The 15,412-nt window shown below is 57.5% G+C and overlaps 1 pseudogene; it reads right to left on the bottom strand.

Moving 5' to 3' along the window:
• LOC124974847 (probable RNA-binding protein 19) overlaps window positions 1–15,412 on the bottom strand; it is a 470,746-nt pseudogene that overhangs the window by 249,312 nt on the left and 206,022 nt on the right.

The raw sequence follows: 15,412 nt of genomic DNA, 5'->3' as shown, positions 1-15,412 counted from the left end.
GCGGGCCCCAGGAGCAGGGTGCCCTCATCGGTGGTGCGGGCCCCAGGAGCAGGGTGCCCTCATCGGTGGTGCGGGCCCCAGGAGCAGGGTGCCCTCATCGGTGGTGCGGGCCCCAGGAGCAGGGTGTCCTCATCGGTGGTGCGGGCCCCAGGAGCCGGGTGTCCTCATCGGTGGTGCGGGCCCCAGGAGCAGGGTGCCCTCATTGGTGGTGCGGGCCTCAGGAGCAGGGTGCCCTCATCAGTGATGGCCCCTCCCTCTCTCCCTCTTCTCCCCTCCTCTCTCTCCCCCTCGCCTAATTGCAGTGCTGTGGGAGCCCATGTTCCCCTCCTTCCTTGAAGATCCGTCTCTATCATAGTATAAGCCATTACCCATGCGTTTTTCCAGATTCTGTGCATCTGGGTAGCAGCCTGAGGAAGGCTGGGAATCGCTGCCTTTCACCTAAGCACTTGAAATTCCTTGTTTGTTTGGTTGGTTTCATTTTGTTTTGAAGTATGAAAAATCTCAGTGACTCCAGAGACAGACGTTTGGTGACAGGGAAGCAGGCACACTCTGCCTTACATGGAAAACCCGTGGGGTGCTCTCAAATGCACAGCGCTGCTGGAGAATGTCATCGTCATGCACCACAGGAAAGAGGCCGTGTGTTGCTCTCCTTTTCACCCAGAAATTCCCAGAGCAGCCCAGCCTTGCCCCATGGGTCTGACTTCCCCTCCTGTGTTGGAGATTGGGCCTGGATCTTCCTTGCCTGTTGGTACAAGAAAGCTGAAGAGGGCAGTAGTCTCGGGATGCAGCGGTCAACCAGGGACCCTTGTCTTGTCAGGGCACACAAGACAATGGTCTAGAGTCACATAGGGTTGTCAGGACATGGGTACTGCCTGCCTCTAGGGTGAATGTCCCTCGAAGTGCAGGACAGCTGAGGTTGATCCTCGGGTCCATGAAGAAGGGGCCTAATTAGTGACAGAGGCAGCAGCAAGCTCAGAGGCTCCAGTGTTCTAAGTGGGGAGCATCAGGGCATCTCATAAGGGAGGCTGCTGCCCAGTAAATCCAGTAGTACTCCTGGTCATTGTGGTCACCAAAAATGGCTCCACAGATCCCCTAGGTGGTGCCAAAGGAAGACCATCCATTGTTTATTTCTTTTTCCAGGATGGCCCTGTGCCAAACGCCTTGCTAAGTTTCCATGCATCCCTTTTGATGTTCAAGTGACAGTTCCACCAGGTGGAAGTCTGCCTCCACTTAGAGGCAGGGCAGAGAAGAGGATGTGCTGTTTCTGCAGCTGAAGAAGGGGAAGGTGGAGTCCTTGCTGGTTGTGGATCCCCCAGAACCTCAGTTTCCTTATCTGTCGAATGGGGCATTGATGCCTGTGTGCCTGCTCCACATGCATCCCTTGAGAACCCTGTGCACATGAGGAACCTTTGAAAAGATGAGGCGTCAGCAGGAGGAAATCATGACAGTATCATACCTGAAAGAACTGAAACCCACGTGCATGGTGAAAAGCTTGGCAGCCACCGGAACATGGATGTGGTAGATCAAGGTTTAAAGCCTGACTGGGTTTGGGCTACAGTCTAGTGATGCACGGCAGAAGCAGATATGCTTGGACTGACACAGTGCTGCTGCTTCAGGATGCTACTTGTCATGTCATTGAACAGACTGGTTATATAATGTCATTTCAAGCAAACTTCTTTAATTGTTAAGGTTTTACAGAAGGCACCCGGTGTAATGGTAAAGGCCCGACCCTGAATCTCAGTGCATTAGCCTTCTGTGTGCCCCACCAGCCTCCTAGCCTCCCTTGGAGCCTGGCTGCAGATCCAGATGGACTCAGGGACTTTTAAAACTTGAGGTCCGGGTGACACCCAGATGACCTAAATTAGAGCCCCTGTTGTTGGCGTCCTTAAGCACTCTGCACACAGCTGACTGTGCATTCACTTTTGCAGCCAAGGGTGAGGTGCTCCCACTTTGTAGGTGGAACGGTCTGTCTGTCTTGCTGAGCAGAACTGGAGACAGAGGTGGAAAAGTGGCCCAGGCTGTTCCAGTCAGTCTTTATTTTCAGGATGTGATGGAATGTTCTGTCATTTTCTGTGTCATGAAATACTATTCTTAGGATTCTCCCCAGCCATTTAAAACCATAAGGCCATTGTCACTGCTGGCCATACCTAGCAGGGGTGGTGCAGCTCCAGCCATGTTTGGGTCTGGGTGAAGCACCCCTCTCTTTGAGTGCAGAGTCAGGATTCTCTGAGGAAACAGGCTTTCTCCCTGAACCCTACATGTTCCCATGCCAGTCACCTCTGTCCTTAGGGCCTTGTGGCCCTGTGTGATGCTCGTTCCTCTCCACTCTGATCATAAAGGACACCCCAGTCACCTGGCCTTCTGGTCACCAGTGTCTCCTCCTCCCTGTTCCTGGAACCATCTTTTCCTGATACTGATACCCTCCTGTCCCCTCCTTCCCAGGCTTCATGGTCTCTTCCCATGTCCCCTCCACAGTGAGGCCACCAGGTGAGATAGCACCGACAGCCTCCCACTGTGGGAAACTGCACACGGCACTGACCTCCCGCTGGCCCTGAAGAAGAGTCTGAGGGCCCGGCTCCTCCCCTGTGAGACTCCCTGCAGAGGAGTCTCCGCCTCCCATTTCTGTTCCCTCCACCCCTAGACCAGAGCTTGGCACATAGTCAGCACATATGGTAGGCACCCAGGAAGCATCAACAAAGAAGCAGCGGAGCACAACATAGACCCTCGCCTCAGGAGCTGGTGTCAAAGCCACCCATGGGGCCTCTCCACTGGCCCTGGGCCTCCATCAGTGGAGTGTGGTGGTTGTGCCTGGCCTGAGACAAGGACATATTTTTGGCAAAACAAGTAAACGTGCCAAGGCCTGGGGAACTGCCCCTGTGAGGTCCAGGTGTTCTGCTCGGAGCTGTCGGTGTTGGGGACAGCAAGGTGCTGGGGACAGTGAGGCCTCGGTGTGGCTCTTCATGAGATGCTTTTTATTTTTAAAACCCCTGAAGGACTCTGTGCATACATGAATGTGCCCTGGTCTGTCCCAGGTTCAAATGGCAGAGCCAGGGGTGGGTGACAGAACATTTGGTGGTGAATATTTTTTTAAAATCCCCAAAAAGAGAAAAGTTGCAAAGAAAACTAAGAAGCCATGTCTGGCTCCAAATGTGCCTGTCTTCCTGTTCTGGGTTTTCACACACACATGCTGGGTTCTTCTGAACCACAGAGCCAAGACCTGCTATGTGGGGGTAAATTTGGTGCTTCTTCACCCCTAACTATTGAAGAATTTTTTTTAAAGACTTTTTTCAACCCACAGTTCCATCATGAGAACACAGTGGTTTCAATCCAGTATTATCATCTCACCTGCAGAACTTACTCAGAATTTTGCCCATTATCCAGATAATGTCTTCTTTACAAAATGAGAGGCGAATCCCTTGAGGCGTCTCCTCCTGTCTGTGCAGTGCCCTTGTGTTCTGGAAACCTCAGCTGGTATTTCTGTGTGTGTAGTGACCCTGACACTCTCAAGAAGTGCTGGCTGCTGTCTTGTCCACAGTCTCCTGCTCTTGGTAGGTGGTGACTCTTGGGCCACACGCTGGCTTGCCCACTGCTGACAGTGTCGTCTTCCATCTTCCCCTGAGCCGTGCAGGGCAGGTTTCTCCACTAAGTTGCTATCCCTCATTTTGCCATTAGGGACCCTCTTGGAGGGCACTTTGAGACTCTGGAGACCTCCCTGCCTGCCTGGGCCACTTCCTCAGGGTGAGCGTCCACTGGTGGTTCTTGCCCAAATCCTGCATCACCAGGCTGGCTGCCGAGGGCGATGGTCATTCCAAGGTCCCCCTCACTGCCAAGCTTCTGCTCTGCTCCTGGGAGGGGCTGTTCTCCATGCCACACACCTGTGGCCTGGGCACACATATACGCACATGCACACAGCATTTGTTTTCTTATTTCTCAGTGTGGACTCAGGATATTTTATTCAGCAGATTATGAATCCTCATAGTGCACGTGTGTAGTGACTGAAGTCCTCCCGTCTGGCCTGTGGGGCCTTCAAGGTAGAGCGTGTCTCCAGTTGGGCACCATGACTCTCCTTTTTAAAGCACTTCCTTGAGTTCACTCTTCCAGTTGGAAGAGACCTGCTGCCAGTGTGCTGGGTGACAGGTCTCAGTGACTATGTAGACCCAGTGGTGCCTGGTGGCAGAACTGTCCTCCATGTGTTAGAATGTGGTGCAACAGCCCTGGCCTCTGACCTCAAATGTCACTGGCACCTCTTACTGAGCCCTGATGACCAAAAACATGCCAGGTGTTCTGTGGGCTGGAGAGGGGACAGGGGCAGAATCGCCCTTGTTGAGAACTGGACCCTCTTCGCAGACAATCCCAGGGGAGACAAGTCCCTGCGTGCACACATGTGCAGTGGGTGCATGTCTGTGGACAAACACAGGCAAACACACAGTGTCTGCTTCTCCGTGTTCAAGCCCTGAGTTCCGCTGCTTCCTCCAGCTACAGCCGAGGGTTGCACGGGGGAGGCCTGTGCCCCATGTTTGTCATCCATTCCTACAGGAGAGTCCTGTCTCCATGGCTCAGCCTGGCAAGCACCCGTCCTAGCTGCAGACTGGCTGCCACTGGCAGTGGACTTCTGGGCTTGCCTGCTTCCCTTCCACACCGCCTCTGTGAAAACATGAGCTACCAACGCAAAACACCAGGCTGCTGGTTCCACCGAGAGCAGTGACCTGTCTGTCTTCTTCACCATCATGACCCAGCACCATGCCGGCACCTAGTAGGTGTGCAATAAAAATGAGTGCTGTGGTTCGGATCCGATGTGTCCACAAAGGTCCCTGTGTTAAGGCCTGGTCCCCAGGCCATGGCACAGCAAGGTGATGGGAACTCTAAGAGGCAGGCCCTCGTGGGAGGTCTTAGGCCGTGGGGGGCATGCCCTCCAAGGGGACCATGGGAACTGGTCCCTTTCATCTGCCTCCCTGTAGGTTGACTGACTCTGTCTACCTCATGTGTCACCCAAAAGCAAGAGGTCCGCCCAGTCGCAGGCCGGAGCCTCCACAACCTTCAACCGAGTCAGCCTCCTTGCTGTGCAATGGCTTCCAGTGTCCGTCATGGCAGTGGCCCCAGGCCTGCCTGTCCACCTGGTCATGCTCCGAGGTTGCTCTGCATTCTCTCTGAGCCTGTGTGGTGTCTGAGAGCTCATGCACACCCAGAGAACCTACGCGGGGCTCGCTTCCAGTCCTGCATCTTGTGCCACCTCGTGTGGACTTGGGTTCTCCCCTGTGTAAGGGAGAGGAGGGAGAGTTCTAGAATAGCTGCTTTGGTGAGCACTGGCCAGGTGTGCTCAGGACTCGACTGGACCAGAGCCACCCAGAGTGGGTGACATGCGGGTTTTGACATCTGACCTGTAGACAGCAGGATGGCATCCTGGGGAGGGCAGAGACTCAGACCAGACCGCCCTGGGTTCAAATCCCTGCTCAGCCCTGTCGGGCACAATCCTGTCTCTTATCCACCAGGATGTGCTTTATCTCTTTGGGGGTGAAGTGGGAGCGCTGATGCCCGCCAGCCCCACCCAGTACCATCTTTGTTGTCAAGGACTTGAGGTCGGGATCAGGCTCTGCCACTCTCCTGATCTTGACCTTGGGCAAAGATCAAGATTGTGTATCTGTTGGGAGAGCCGAGAGGTGTGGCTTTGCCCAGGTGAGCCATGGACAGTGAGGTGGTGGCATGGACCCCACAGACATGGGAACCAGGTTCTGAGGGAGCCTTCTTCTCCCCCTCCTGTGGCAGCTCAGCTGGTTTGGCCTGGCCGGCTCCCCACCCTGTGTGGCCCACTCTCCTGGGGGCACTGCCGAGCTGGACAGCCACCCAGTCCTGCTTCCCACCAGGGCTGGCCATCCCCTCTAGGCTCACTCAGTCCACAACACCAGGGTCATTTGGTCACATCCTGCCACAGTGGGTTACTTCAGCAGCCTCAGTGCCTCCTTGAGGTCTCTGAGTTTCTGGGCAGCATCTTCTTCAGTGAGGATGCCTCGCCTTTGGCATTTCTGACCTGTGAAGTTCTTGCTCGCTCTTCCTTCTCCTCCTTTCCCACCTCATTTCCTTTTGCCTTTTCCAAAAAAATGTTTAGGCTTAATGTTTTTCAAGGACTTCATGTTCCACCTGACTCACTGCCCAGTGAGAAAGGGTGCTGCTTTGGTACAGTGTGTGGCCCCCCAGAGGTCTCAGGCAAAAGTGCAGTGGGTCTTGGACCTCCATGTTGGGACCCTTAGTGTGGTCCTAGGGTGTAACCCGGGGGTGCCTGAGGTTCCACTGGGAGCTGCATTTGACAGTAGGCGCATGCTTCTCCTGAGATGTCAGAGGGTTGGAGGCATGGCCAGAGTCCCGGGGGGCCCAGGTACCCCGACATGCTCCTGGAGCCCACCCAGCATTAGACCTCCCCTCCCCACTGCCTCTGCATTTCCCAGCCCCAGTGCCTTCTCATCTCTGGGGTGCTGATCGGCCACTGCAGACCTTCGTCCTGAGACTCCTTCTAGATGCACCTGGAGCTCCTTTAGAAGGTGCCAGTTCTTTACCTCTGAGAAGGAAGAGTGCTGCCGGAACAGAGTTAGCAGGAATTGGGATATTCTGCTGTCTGCCTATCCTGCACCCCCGTGGAGTGGCCAGAACCTTTGGGATCAGCGACCTGCTTCAGGTCAGGGCCCAGGGCCAGGTTTCAGATGGAAACTCTGAACATCAGGTGGAGCGTGGAGAGGAGGCTTGTGCTGGTTGCTTCTGCCACCTGCCAGCCCTGTTCCCTGAGATGAGAGAGCGGGTTCCCCAGTGGATCTGAGATGTGACTCCCAGAGGACAGAGGCCACCGGGAGTCTGTGCCAGACCAGTGGAGTCCTGGAGGGTTCTGAGATGGATGCTCGAGTGGGAGAGCCCAGCTGCTCAGAGTGCCACAGGACGTGCCAGTCATGTGCCTCGCAGCTGGTAGCGTGGCCGCACGTGGTGCCGCACAGGACAGTGGGCCTCCCAAGGAGCCTGCCCACCTCCAGACATCCCCAGGAGCTGGCAGGGCAGGGTCCCAGTGCCTGGTGGGGGACATGGGCACTCCCCAACCTGGAGAAGCTGCCACCTCTCACCCAGGGCTCCGGGGTCGTGGCCAGGGCTCCCTTCCCCACCCACACCACCCTGAACCGTTTGAGCGGTGGGCACAGCATTTTCCCTCCCGTCTGTCTTCCTCCACGCAGGACTGGGGTGGGGGGGTGCCAGCCACAGGCTCTCGCAGGCTGTCCCTTCAAGAAAAGGATCTGGTGGCTAGAGGAAGGCCGGGTTCCCAGTGGATGTTCCTGCAGCTTTTCTGATCCACCTGTTTCCCTCCCAGAGTCGGCGAGGCAGTCTTTCCCACCTGGGGCTCGCTCTTCCCCATCCCTGACTGGGGACTCCTCTGGCCACGGGAACATAATCATTTTTTTCTGGAGGTGGGGACGTCAGGCCACATGATGCTCTTCCTCCCTTCCCATGACAGTGTTCAGTTATTCCAAGGCAGCAGAGCTCTGGGACTGAAGCACCATGACGGCCGTATCATGGCAACTGTCCCTGCCTGGATTTCAGTCACTCGCCCTGCCGCTGCAGCCCTGGGGGACCTTGCTTAAGAGAAGTCATTATCGGGGCCAAGGATCTGGAAAGGCACCCTCAGGAGCCCTTCCGCCACCACAGGCCATCATGGCTCCTGGGCACCAGCCTTATGTGACGAGGCAGATTGGGGCTGGTGATCGGCGTGTGATAGGGGTATGCACATGGACAGGTCTGCAGCCTGCTGGCACACACAGACCCAGTGACACTTGAGGATGGCAGAGGCTTTGCGAGGCAGAGTGGCCCGTCTTCCTGCAGTCCTGGATTTCACCCTCTTTCGTTCATTTCTTGGACTCCTGAGCCCATGGCAGGGTCCCGGCAGATGTGTTGGTGGCCCTCCTGTCACAGCGCTGGCATACAAGTGAGGACAGGAACATAGTCACAGGGCACAGACTCAATATGGGATTGCTGGGCCATGGCGGGTGGGGAGGGCGGCCCGGGACGCACCTTTGACCTGACACCTGCAGAGGTCAGGCAGGGGACCAAGTCGGTGGCCATCCCTGGGTGAGTGTGGCTGTAGCCGCTGTGCCCTCCTACTCTCCTGGGCACGGGGCCTTGTGAGGATGGCCTCAGGTGGCAGGGTGCTCCCAGTGAGGGTGCAGAGGAGCCTTCCAACCATGGGGCCTCGGCTTGGGTGCCAGATGCCCTGGTGGGTGGAATCCATATGGGCAGGGCGAGCCTCAAAGACATACCCAGGCACCCAGAGGCCAAGCAGACACAGGGTCCCATGCAGCATCGGCCCTCCCTGTGGAACTCTTGTCCTCCATCAGACGGCCATTCTCAGTCAGGCCTCTTTTACTTTATCTGGTAGCCTTTGTCACTATCCTTGGGACCTGAGGGAAGGGCTGGGGGCAGTGGGGTGTGTGCCAGAGCTGCTGTCATCACAGAGGGGCAGCAGGAAACCGCAGAGCAGGAGGTCACTGGGAGGAAGTACCCAACCTCTCTGCTCAGCCTCGAACCTTCCCTGTGGTTGGTACCATGTCGCCCTGCCTGGGGAGCAGGGTGCCCGGCAAATGCCGTCATGTGGCGGGGGGGGGTTGGTGCTCGGGATCCACGCCAGAAAACTTAGGCCAGGCAGGGCTCCTGGCTGGCATGCTGGGTGTGGCCTGGGCCCCTGGCATCCTAAGGAAGAAGGGCAGGCAGTGGTTCCAGGGCCTGTGGTTCTCGGATCAGGCAGGACCCTGACCTCTCGCCATGCTCCTGTAGAAGAAAGAAACAAACTAGCCCTCCGACCCTGGTGGAAGGGGCAGTGTTTGGGGATTCCATGGGCCTTTTCCTCTTTAAAAATGCTGTAAGATAGGTGGGTTTTCAAAGAAGTGGTGACCTAGTGCCAAAGCAGGGGGGCATGGAGCAAGCGCTGAGGGCCCTCTGACTAGGCTCTCCAGGACCAGAGCCTGAGGGGACATTTGGACCCAGGCTGCTTCCTGGTAGGTGACCCAGGGTGCACGGAGAGCAGGGCAGGGTGAGGTCCCACTCAGTGGGACCATTGTGGGTGACGTCTGAGGAATGCCCGGATGCCACCCAGAGGGTCCCCAGCCTGTGCCCTGGCTCTCATCCCAGAAGTGGCCCAAGGCATGCCCCACCCTGTCATGCTCTGGACTGAGCGAGCTCCGTCAGGAGGGCAGAGCACTGTTGGGACGGGAGCTGACCTCTCACAACTCTGTGCCCAGGCCAGGGCCCAAGGTGGCCAGAGGGCAGCATGTGGTGCTGGCTCTCTGTGCCGCACATGGGTACGAGCGCATCCTCTCACAGTGGGCGAGGCCCCTCCTGAATTGTCCCTACCCCCACTCATCCCTTGGTGACTTTCTGGTGCCTGGCTTTTGATTTCTTTTCACTTGGTCACTCTGGAGAGCAGTTTCCTGGAGGGCCTCCCCCAGGGCGGATGTGTGACAGCGTGGCCAGGAGAAGGCCCCTCATTCTGAGCACTCAAAGGGCAAGGCCAGGGCTCTGCCCCTCTCCACTTCACTGTGGAGAAAAGCCAGCTGGGGAGTGCTGTGGGCAGTGCCAGGCTCAACCCCGGCCACGTGCTCATTAAGACCCTCGGGTAAACAGTGTCCTGGGAGGGCGAGGCCGAGAGGCCTCCTTAAGCACTGCCTCTGCTTTGTGCCCCATGAGCCCCTGATGAAGGAGAGCACACCACCAGGGGCGAGGAAGAAGAGACGCTGGTTTACGGGGGGCAGGCCAGGACGCAGTGTGTGGGCAGGCAGGGTGGGTGCCAGGCGCAGTCAGGGTGGAGGTGAGGTAGAGCCAGTGGACAGTTCCTGCAGGAGCCGAGAGCAAGCGCTGGACTTGGTGGTCAGCAGCTCTGCCACCGCAGCTCAAAGCAGCCACAGACAGATGAGGCTCCGGTAAAGTTCATGTACCCAGAGTGTTCAGTGGGTCAGACGTGGCCACAGTTTGCTGACTCTGGTCTGAAAGAATCAGCTCTTCCTTCACTCTCATCGTGTGGAATGGGAGTTGCCACCCAGCACTGATGGGCATGGACAGCACATGGCCAGGGCTCAGTGCCCCCCAGAGCCACCACTATTTTGTCCCATACAGCTGTGCAAGTGGTGCCCTGGAACTGGCTGGCCCAGGGACAGTGGCGGTCCCACCCTGATTGTCCTGCTGGCACTCTCACCCCCTGCTGCAGACCCGAGGTCCCAGGTCCACTTCCCTGCCCCATGACGCAGATGGCCACAGGCCCGGGCAGAGGAGACCTGGCTCAGTTGCCGAGACCATCCAGGCTGGGTCCCTCTTCCCCTGGCGCAGTTGAATCGAGTCCCGTGTTGGTTGGTCTGGCCCCCAACAAATGGCCCATCCTCCAAATCCATCTCAGCATTTCCTGGTGCCTTGAAACGCACCAGCCATCCCAAGTTCTAGTTTTGTATTGTTGTTTTCTTTCCCAGACTTTAGAAAATAACACTGGTCCCCGCTGAGGTGGGCTGCCTGCGCACACAGTTGTTGGCAGGCTCTGAGGCATGAATCACCATTGCCCACTGGCTACCTCCCAAGCACCTGGTAGAGCCTCCGGGCCTTCCCTCCAGTGCCCTTTGATCACTGGGTCAACAGTAGGCCAGTGCTTTCTGGAGGCTCAGGGCTCAAGGCCTCCCAGTTGTGGCGATGCACCCCAGGCTGCACCCCGTGGGACTGGAAAAGTGGTCACCTCTGAGTTGCCACCTCAGTCCTGGGTCTTTCCACCAAGATGCAGAGTCTGTGAGCCTTTCCCAGCCATGGGTAGAGCCAGGTGGCTGTTGGGGGCTCACGTGATGGGGTGGGGGCCTCAAAGTGGGTCTGGAGTGCTCCTCCTAATGGCAGCTGTTGGAAGAAGCCTCAAGAAGCTTGAGCCCTTCAGAAGCTGCCTCTGCATCTGTCTTCATCTCCACTGCCCCTGATGCTCGCCTGGCAGCTTCCCAGTGACTGGCAGCTCTGGCTCCACTGAGGAGTGAGTTCAAGGGCACGACGCAGTAACTCAATAAGAGAGGCACAAAGTGGGAAGTCAGGGAACATCACCAACTGACAGACCGGACACAGCCCTACCTCAGAGGAGATCTCCTGTGATGTCCCCACGGGGTGGCTCTGGGCCCCAAGGAACCAGGTAGTGCACCCAGTGCCCCAGGCAGGGCACAGGCGCTTGGCAGGTGCCCCTCCCACATCCCACACCTGTGTCTGGTATTGAGGACCTGGGCCTGAGAGGGCCAGGAACAAAAGCCAGGCAGAGACAAATGACCATTGGGAACCCATCCGTCCCTGCTGACAGATGTTCGTCACTGTGCACCTGCCGCGTGCCAGTCGCTATTGGTTCTGTTTGGGGTGCTGGCCATTTGGTAGTCCAGAGGAGACAGACTGTAAATATGCAGGAAAGAATCCAGGGTGGAAGTGAGTAGGGAGACGCTGGGGAGGAGAACAAGGCAGATGGCATAGGTGCGTGTCCCCTGTATGGGCACTGGGAGGCACCCTCCCTGTTGCCTGGCTCCCCTCACGATGACAGCTGCACGTGGCCTCCATGGGCAGGTCTCATGGGCAGGCTTCCTGGCCAGGGCAAGGTGTGTGGCCCTGGCCCTGGGTGCACACAGCCCTGCGGTCACACTCTGTCTCATCTCCCACAACTGAAGGACAGGTTCTCCCCTGAGTGACTTTGACACCTTCCGCCGTCAGGCCTCCATCCCGTGGAAAACAGCGACCTTTCAGTGGGGATGCCCCTGAAACACACGGTGCCCATCCTGCTGCTGAGGGACACAGCGCCCAGGCTGCAGCATGGGCGTATAGGTGGGCATGTTGAGATCTGTCCCTGTACAGCGACCCTGGGCTGTGGGCTTCCCAGTCACCTCGATACTGGGAGTCTGGTTTAGCGGTCAGCAGTCTAAGGCTCATGGCCAACTACTTGTTTCTACAAATCGAGTTATCCTGGCACAGGGCCATGGCCATTCATCACCCTGGTGCTGACCACTGTCCTGCCACGTGGCAGAGCCGAGCAGTTGCAAAGCCAGCACTAGTGGCAGCCTCACCCTTGTGGAGGAGCGTGTGTCCTGGTCTCAGGGTGGCACCGGTCACCACGTCTTGGTGCTTTCCACTGCCTGTCACTGTCAACCCCTCTACCTGCTCTGCTGCTCCTAGAGCACGAATAGGTGCCCAGGCTTGTGAAGTAGGAGTAAGCAGGCCTTCGCCTGGGTGGGCAGCTCCGGGCTTCCCTGCAGGCCCGTGTGGGTGCCCTTCCCTTCCTTATGAGCTCCTCCAGCCCAGGGGAGGCGGTGACCACATCTGTGCCAACTGGAGCACAGGAGGTGGCAGCATGACTGGCCTTGTCCCATGCCTGCTCTCCAGATTTCTGTTCCAGCCCCCACTGTGGTACTGGCTCAAGTTCTAGTGGGTTCCTGAACCCACTAGTGGCTCCCAGAGCCACATGGCAGTCCCTGGAGGGTCCCCGTACTGGGTGCTCTCAGGACACCTGCAGACTCGTCTGGGTGCTGGGGTGCATCATTTGGTGCTGCTGCAGAGAGGGCTGCGCCTCAGCAGGCACCTGCTCCTGTGGGGCTCACCAGGCTCCCCAGGGTGCCTTCCTCCTGATTAGTAAGCAAACGTGGTGTCAGTGACCAGACTGCTGCTTGGTGCTCCCATGAGATATTTTCTGCTCTCCAGTTGCCAGAACTCTGCCTGCCCACGTGTGTCCCTCGAGGTCCCTGCAATGCACACCTGTGACCCCAGTGACTCAGGAGGCTGAGGCAGGAGGATTTCAAGTTCAAAGCCAGCCTCAGCAATTTAGTGAGGTCCTAAGCAACTGAGTGAGACCCTGTCTCTAAATAAAACTCAAAGGTGCTGGGGTGCGGATCAGTGGGGGAGCTCCCTGGGTTCAATCCCAGTGCCAGGAAAAGAAAACCTGCAAAACCCCATGTGCTCCCTGAGCACTCTCGGCCTTTGAGATGGCGCTTCTCTCCCTTCCCCTGTCCATCCTCTGGACTCCTCCACCTGCCGTCAGGAAGATGGAGGTCCTTGGAAGATTCATGCCCCTTGTTGGTGTTAGGACGGCCACGCCTCATTCAGGAGAACAGTGCAAGGCGATGTGGAGCGGCATGGTGTCCACAGTGAGGTGAGGACCTTGTTCAGGTTATGAACATTAAAATGGGTCCCAAAGATGTGAGATGGACGGAGCCCTTTCCGTGTGCATATTGCATAGAGTGGGAATGGAAACCCAGCAGAGCTCACCAGCCCCTCGAGATGGAGCGGCCCTCCTGATCCAGCCTCCTGATCCAGCCTCCTGAGCCAGGCTCCTGAGCCAGCCTCCTGAGCCATGCGTGAGGTGATGGGGTGTCCTGCTGCCAGGGCCAACCAGAGACTGGGTGCAGGCACCTGCCGTTGTGGTTGAGCTCACCCCATTTCCTCTGCTACCCCACACGTGACTCCACGTTCCTGAGACCCCCACTTCATAGTGACAACCCCAGGTGTAGTCTAATTGGCTTCAGAGGTTTCTGAATTTGGGGTGATGTGGAACAGTCCTGGGGGCCAGCGGCTCAGCCTCCATGGTCCTTCTAGGAACAGAAGAGACAGGAGATGGGCAGAGCAAGGCGGGGCACGGGAGAGCCAGTCATCGCCACGGCTGTGACCTCAGGATGTTCATGGTTCCTGGAATTGTCCTGGCGATGCCAGGCACAAGTGGAGAGGAAAGCAATCGGCAAGGCGTGCCACAGATGAATTCCTGAGCTGGTTTTTTCTCCACCTTTCTTTTGATTTTTGTCCCTCCTCCTCCCAAACATTGGCAGTGGACAATGACCCCGAAGGGTGCTGAGTCGGGTCTCAGGTCTCAGTGTCCAGCTCCGCTTGGTCACACTCTCATGACAATTTCATCAGCCTGAATTATCCATTTATTTTCTTGTAATGGGATTAGCCCAATGTGCAGCAGCGGGCAGGGCATCTCTGTGGGTCTCATCAACTCGCTCCATAGAGGTGGGACCCACCAGCATGTGCGCCCCTGGCCAAAGGGGGTCTCCATCTGCCTCATGGAAAGGAAGAGAGTGGGAGCTGTTCCCAGGCCTGGCTCAGCCCCGGGTCAGGCCAGGGTGTGCCTTCTGCGGACAGTTTCTTCCCATTGTCTTGCAAACTAGTCAGACAAGCATGTGAGACAGAGAACTGTTCCTCTGTTGCAGCCTGGAAATCACCTCATCAGGCTGGTCCCTTGAGCCTGGGTCCCCTGTCCATCTTGCTCCTTGCTGGGGCCCCAGGACCCACCAGGAGGGGTCTCCTGTGCCCAGGTTGCTCCTTCTCACCAGAAGGACCTGGGAGGTGTCACTTGCTCAGCACCAGGGCACCTTCCTGGGGTCAAGGGCATTTGTAACAAGTGCCCACTAATGTGGCTCCTGACAGGTGCCAGGGACCAGAGGCCATGCGCAGTGAAGTGACGATTCCCACTTTGTAGGTGATTGAAAATGGACCTCAGGAAGATGGCAGCAAGTGCAGCCGCCTGCAGACTCTGGGGCTTCAGGGCTTCAGCAACTCGCCTCCCTGGTCAGAACCGGGCTCCCTGAAAATGCTGCGCAGTGTGAGGCACCTGGCAGGTTAGAGACAGGTCTGTCACCTCCACATGCCCTGCCTGCCTGCCACAGTGGCCACCTTACTTCCTCCTCCCTCCCCTGTCTCCCCAGCAGTGCCCTGAGAGGTGCTGATGGGTTTTCTTGTTTGGGTGTTGGGGCGGGGGCTGCAGCCAGAGGAATTTGAGGAACACTCTGTCTGCTTGATCCCCAGGTGAACCTCCACACTGCTCATGGCCAAGGCCCTGAAGGGTCTGCAGCAGGGATGCATGCCAAGTGGACAGCACCCAGGCCACTGGGTCCCAGGGCAGTCCATTGTCCCGCGTGCCTCTGATGTGCCAGAGGTTGGTGGTGGTGGCCTATTTGAAGGGCTTTTAATGCCAAGAGGTGTGGCCATTTTTTCTCACCTCTAGAGGGAACAGAGGAAGCCGGCAGCTGGCCCTGACACAGCCACCCCCGTCCTGCTCTGCGTCCCTGGTGGCAGTAGACTATCTCAGTAGGGCCGTGAGTGCAGTGAGGAGGAGGCACCCAGAGACCCTCCCCAGGGGCTTCATCATTCAACTGGCCTCTGGTTCTCCCAGCAGGTCCAGAGAGAGATCAGGACTCCTGTCCTGGGAGTGGGAGGCCTGGCTTGGTGCCTGCGTGGTGCCTGCCCACTGAGCATTAAACAGCCCAGAGCAGCGGGAAGACAGCTCAGCATCTCTGCAGAGCTCTCTCCCTCCTCTGCTTCCTTCCCCAGCCCACCTCTGCCTCCAGGAGGGAGAGACACAGGGTGATTTGGGCCTTTTCATTTGTGCCCAGGGCCAGGGCTGCAGGGC

This window comes from Sciurus carolinensis, unplaced genomic scaffold (assembly GCF_902686445.1).
Source record: "Sciurus carolinensis unplaced genomic scaffold, mSciCar1.2, whole genome shotgun sequence".
Taxonomy (NCBI): domain Eukaryota; kingdom Metazoa; phylum Chordata; class Mammalia; order Rodentia; family Sciuridae; genus Sciurus; species Sciurus carolinensis.
This window is presented reverse-complemented; position numbering and strand designations above follow the sequence as displayed.